This window comes from Phocoena sinus, chromosome 3, assembly GCF_008692025.1.
Source record: "Phocoena sinus isolate mPhoSin1 chromosome 3, mPhoSin1.pri, whole genome shotgun sequence".
Classification (NCBI taxonomy): Eukaryota; Metazoa; Chordata; class Mammalia; order Artiodactyla; family Phocoenidae; genus Phocoena; species Phocoena sinus.
Window position 1 is genome coordinate 139,915,697 of NC_045765.1, and position 6,422 is coordinate 139,922,118.

At 42.4% G+C, this 6,422-nt stretch overlaps 1 pseudogene; it reads left to right on the plus strand.

Moving 5' to 3' along the window:
- Window positions 1–3,830: 3,830 nt before the first annotated feature.
- On the plus strand, window positions 3,831–6,213 carry LOC116751111 (annotated as a pseudogene).
- The last annotated feature ends 209 nt before the right edge of the window (window positions 6,214–6,422 follow it).

Genomic DNA, 6,422 nt, shown 5'->3' on the forward strand with positions numbered 1-6,422 from the left:
ACCGCATACCGCAAAAAATAAATAAATAAAATAAAATAAATAATATGGCATCTTAAATTTGCTTTTAAATGCTTTTTTAAAAAAGAAAAATGTTGAGATTAAAAAAAGATTGACAAGTTATTGATAATTTTTGGAGTTGCTATGATAAGCAACTCCAAAAGATTAAGGGGATTCGTGATACTACTCTATTTGTTTATATGTTTTAAAATTGCCATGTGTATACACCATGTGTGTATACCTCAGTCTGGCTGAGATTCAGAGACTGGGTTGCAGGGCGGCAGCAGCGGACGCAGAGAGGGCAGGTGGAACGCTACTGCAGTGGTGCAGTGGTCCACATAGGAGGTGATGGTGGCTTAGATTGGACTAGTGGGAGTGGAGATCTTACAGAAGTGGATGGACTCAGAATGTTGTGGAGATAGAATTGACAAGACTTCTTGGTGATTTGGGATGGAGGGAGGTGGAGGGAAGACACAGCCAGAAGTCCTGGGTTTGGGCATTATTATAATTAAGGGAGTGGGCTATGGAGGAGGGTTGCAAGTTTGGGAAGGGTTGTCTTTTGCCCATGATAAGTTTGAGATTTCTATCAGGCATGCTATGGAAATGTTAAGTAAACAACTGGATGGAGTTCACAACACAGGTCAGGACTAGAAATGTAGATTGTGGGGAGCGGGTGGCGGGGGGGACTTTGCAGGCAAAGTCATGTAGATAACACTCACAGTCAGGGGACTGAGTGATGTCACCAAAGGAATGAAGAAATAGAGAGGGAACCTCAGGATAGATGTGCAGAGACTGAGCGAAGGAGAAGCCAGCAGAGGATTGATCTCCCCGTCTGTATAATAGGACTGTCTTAGGGCTACTGGAAGGAGTATATAGGCTTTTTGTATGTAACACCCCTTGTGGCACATAGTAGGGCTTCAATAGCCATTATTCCTCTTTGCCCCATTCGTTTTTCACAGAGGGCCTCTCCTCCTACTTCCCTTGGGAAAGCAGAAAACAAAGGCCATCAGGTGGCAATACCATCAACTTCCAGTTTCCCCCACAATTCAAACCTACCTTCAAGTCTATCATTCACTCCCTCTTCCTTCCAGTGTCCCAAGAAGACAAATTCCCTTTTCTTTTCAAAGTTCATTTTTCCCAGCTGCCAATTCTATCCCTCCTACCTCTTCTGGGACATTGTCCTACCAATTATGACATTCTGTCTTATACTTTCTATTCTTTCCCCTTTACAGATTCTTCCTCTCAGTAACTCTGTAAGCATGAGTTCATTCCATCTTAAAAAAAAAAGTCTTCCTTATTTCTTTTAGTGATTTTTCTCTAAAAAGTGCTGCTCAATTTTCACTGTGCGCATGAGATACAAATGAACTTATTTACAAAACAGAAATAGACCCACAGGCATAGAAAACAAACTTATGGTTACCAAAGGGGAAAGGGGGAGAGGGATAAATTAGGAGGTTGGGATTAACATATATATATACTACTATATATAAAACAGATAAATAACAAGGACCTAGTGCATAGCACAGGGAACTATACTCAATATTTTGTAATAACTTATAATGGAAAAGAATCTGAAAAGAATATATATATACATATATATGTATATATATATGTATATATATATATATCACTTTGCTGTACTTCAGAAACTAACACAACATTGTAAGTCAACTATATTTCAATTTTAAAAAAATCAACTGACCATAAGTGTAAAAACAAATTTATTTTGCATATGAAATACCAAGGGATAGCATGCAGATTTCGATTCATTAGGTAGAAGGGTTGCAGAGTTGAGGTTCTGCTGAATGCTGATGCTGATACCACTGGTCCACAGGCCACACTTCGAGTAGTGGTTCTCAGCCTTGACTGTGTGTCGTTATCACCTAGAGAGCTTTAAAGAATGCCGATATCTGGGTGCCACTCCCAGAGATCTCTCTATCTTTGACACAGGCTGTGGGCTCAGCCACAGGATTTTAAAAAATCTCCCCTGATGATTCTAATATGCAGACAATACTGAGAACTCCTGCTATCCAGAGGGTAGAATTATGAGGGACTTTCCACACCATATATTTCTATATTGTTTGAACTTTTTGTCAAATATTATGTTACCTTGGACTTAAAAAAAAAAAAAAAGATGAATTAGAACAAGAATGAGGATGGGATTTCCCTGGTGGTCCAGTGGTTAAGACTCCACATTTCCACTGCTTCCACTGTAGAGGACATGGGTTGGGTCCCTGGTCAGGGAACTAAGATCCCACATGCCATGCAGCACAGTCAAAAAAAATAAAGAAGAAGAAGAAGAATGAGGAGGAGAAGGAAAAGGAAGGGAGAAGAGAAGAAAAAAGGGGGGAGGGTGAGGAAGGAAAAATTTTCTTGATCCAGTAGGTACAGCACTTTCCTTTAAAATCAAATTTCTTGAAGCGTCCACTTCTTCACTTTCCATTCACATCTCAACCCTCCCCAGTCTGGCTTCTGTGCCCTTTTCTCCCTAAAGCTGTACTGACAAAAACCACACAACGCAACGGGTCACATCTCAGTTCTTACCTTACTAATCTTTGGCCAATGTTGCAAGAGGTCCCAGGAACCTAAAGCAATATCCCAGCACACACCATACCATTAATGATTTTTTTCTTCTTTCTTGTGGGCTACAAATGAGAATAGTAAATTATGAATGATTCCTCATTGTCATTAAGCAAGGAACAGAGCTGACACCTGGCAACAGATGAAATATGCATGCATGCAAAGCTCTTGTTAAAAAAATCTCTCCACATCCAAAATTAATGTCCATCCTAAAGGAACTAAGAGTCAAAACATTTCTCCCTTTTTGGAGCAGACTCTCAAGAATTATAGCAAAGCTTCTCTGGGTCTGCTTTCTCACAAAGGGGGAGGGGGAGAAGTAGGTGTGTCCAAGACTGCTCAGACACTGAAAGAAGAAGAAACGGTTTTCACAAATAACTTGTGCCAGTTCAGGTCCTCCAGGAAGCAGATGCTAAGATAGAATTCAAGTTCATGAAAAGTCTGTGACACAGAAAGGGAGGAGGGCGCAGAAGTGGGGAGAGCTCATACTGCCGGCAGGTCAGACAAGGCAAGAAAGAAGGGACGGGGGACTGGTGAGGGAGAGCATCGGACTACAGTGCAGCTCAGAAAAAGTCTCAGCCAGGCCAACAAGGAGCCCCAGAGCCAAGACTGCCTGGCAGGGTCCTCCCACGTTGGGAAGGACTGGCCCGGCTCCGGGACCCTCACCATGCTGAGTCCCTGACTCGGAACAGCCTGCCCAGAGTGCCGTCTCTGGACCACCGCGGTGGGTCCCTACAGAGGGCTCTTGGCCGGCAACTCTGCTCACAGCAGGATCCCCAGCAGCACACTCCCAGTTTGCCCAGGACTGCACTCAGCTGGTTATTATTGGAATAATTTTAATATGGTTTCAGCAGAATAAAGAGGCAACAGAATAATCCTTTGACAGTTCTATCTCTTCGTTTCTGAAACTTTCATCTCATTCCTTATCTTAAAAACACCAAAAGTAGGTCTAGTCTAAAAGTAAGGAAATTGGCCCTAATTTGATAAGACAGTCTCTGCTGACTTCCTGAAACACCCCACCCAGAGCTTCCCCATCCAGTCCTCCTCTGTATATACATCACTGATCCTCTGCCTGTCCCTTAAATTCTGCCCTTCCTCCAGCTGCGCTTGTCACTCTGTCCACACTACCTGGGCTACTGTTGTGATGGAATGATATTTGAAGTATTAACTGATGCAATTTTTTATTAATATTTCCTCCTCTCTTGCATGATCCCTTCACCCATCCAATTATGGGAAGTGTGAGAGATACTAAAGACATGCGGTATTCGAATCTCTCTTTGGGTTTTATTGCTCACCTGGGGCCTAGGGGTAGGGTTGGGGGTTTACCCAGAACTGGGGATAAGGGGCAGGGGCCCTCTGGACGATATGCACGTCTCAGTATCTTCATCTATTCTCCTTTCTCTCTGCTTCTGCATCCCAGAGAAATTGATCTGGTCTGCGAGGCATAGAGATGCAGGGCTGTCAAATCAGGACCCGAACCAAAAAGTATAGTGCATTTATCACTAGTAAAGTTGTCTTCCATTAGTGACAGAATGATACTACATATACAGGTGATACAGGACAATAGGAAGAAAGAATTGGGGCTTGAGCAAAAAATCAAGTCAGCCATGGAACAAAGAGAAAGAAGCACATTTTGAAAAATAAAGGATGTCTTTTAGATTTAATCAGATACAAAACTTGCAGGCAAAATGAGAAGTGCTCGATATAGAAGCCTATAGGTAAAACAGCTCTAATCTTTTTTTTTTTTTTTTTAATTTATTTTTGGCTGCATTGGGTCTTCATTGCTGTGCTTCATTTCTCTTCATTTGTCTTCATTGCTTCATTTCTCTAGCTGCGGCGAGCGGGGGCTACTCTTCGTTGCAGTGCACGGGCTTCTTATTGCGGTGGCTTCTTTTGTGGAACATGGGCTCTAGGGCGTGTGGGCTTCAGTAGCTGTGGAGCACAGGCTTAGTTGCTCTGCGGCATGTGGGATCTTCCCCAACCAGGGCTCAAACCTGTGTCCCCTGCACTGGATTTTTTTTTTTTTTTTAACATCTTTATTGGAGTATAATTGCTTTACAATGTTGTGTTAGTTTCTGCTGTAAAACAAAGTGAATCAGCTATACCTATAGCAGACAAATTCTTAACCACTGCATCACCAGGGAAGCCCAAAACAGCCCTAATCTTAAACAGCTAAAAGTTTCTACCTCATTATATTACACCAGCTTTTCAGTGCCAGATTTTCCAGCAGAAGAGGAATAATGAGTTTAATAAGAATGATAATGAGGAGAAATTATCTCAGCCTGGATTTCTGGCCCAGATGAAAATATCTTTCTCTGAGTACTGGAAGAACAGGTTTGCAGCCCAGTCTGGATCTGGGTTTTTCAGAATGTGGCCCCAGGATCTTCTGCCTCAGTGAGTTCCTGTTAAGAGGCTATTGCAGAGACCTACTCCAGACCTACTGAGTCAGAATCTCTGCAGGGAGCCCCAACAATATACAACTCTAACAACCACCCCGAGTGATTTTTACACACACTCTAATTATGAAACCTCTGCTTTAAAATTTAAGAAAATTTGCGAAAAGGGTGTGAAGAATGTTAACACCTTGGATTAAAGAGACAGTCTATTTTATAGTCCCATTATAGAGTAATAGAAAACTTTATGGCTCTTGTGCAGTTAGGGTCAGGAGCAGGCAATACCCAGACCAGATTACAATGGCAACCTTACATTATTTAAAAGCGCAGATACTCTAAAATCCTCTCTTCATTGCAGCGCCATTCAAAATCTTCTCTTCAGACAGTTGAAGCTGGAAAACGGGAGAGGGCTTGAGTCGGTGGCTCTTTCCTCTCTGTGGGACATGGAGAGAGTAGCTGCGATAGATGACAGGGCCTCGGTTCCTGCCATCTCCTGAAAAGACTTGCAAGTGCGCTGCACCTCAAAGCGGGCAGTGATGGAAATGCTAGAACTGGGTGGCAGCTCTGTGCAAAACCTCGGGGACGCGCTGCCAGAGGAGATTCGGGAGCCCCTGCTGCAAGATGCGCAGTGGACTTTTGAATCAGTGGTGCAAGAGAATGTCAACATTCGTGGGCAAGCATGGCAGGAAGCTTCAGACAATTGCTTATGGATTCTGATATCAAAGTCCTTGAAAACCAGTTTGATGAAATCACAGTCCATGTAGCCACAAAACAGTAAGCAGTATCCCAGAAAGATCCTTCAATGTGTCATCAAAATCATAAAAGCAAAACAAGAAATTCTGAAGCAGTACTAACCTGTTGTACATCCATTGGACCTAAAATATGACCCTGATCCAGCCCCTCGTATGGAAAACTTGAAACGCAGAGAAGAAACAATAGCTAAGGAGATCAGTGAAGCTACGAAGTCCTTGCCTGCATTAATTGAACAAGGAGATGGATTTTTCCCAAGTTTTAAAGATGCAGCCTATTATCCGGCTCCAGAAAGTCCACCAAGAAGTCTTCTTCGGGTTGTTATAGGAAACCAGATGTTAAACCTGAGAGCTTTATAGCACAAGTAAAAACCACACCAGTGGAGACTTCTGCTAGGAAAACCACTGACTTGGTACTGAGAAGGAAGGGAACTAAAGACTGCCCCCAGAGAAAATGGTATCCGTTGAGGCCAAAGAGAATCAGTCTTGATACATAAGCTCTTTCTGTTTCTCTTGGGAGTTGAAATTAGGCACTATCAACATTTACATTACAGTTTAATGCCTAGACAGGACTTCAATTAAAACAACAGATAACTAGTGATTCCTTTATACAAATATAGTAGCTCTATGCTGGGGTATGATGTAATATTGTGTCTCTTCCCTCACCTTTTCATCTATAGTCAATGAAAAGCATATTTTTTTTAAT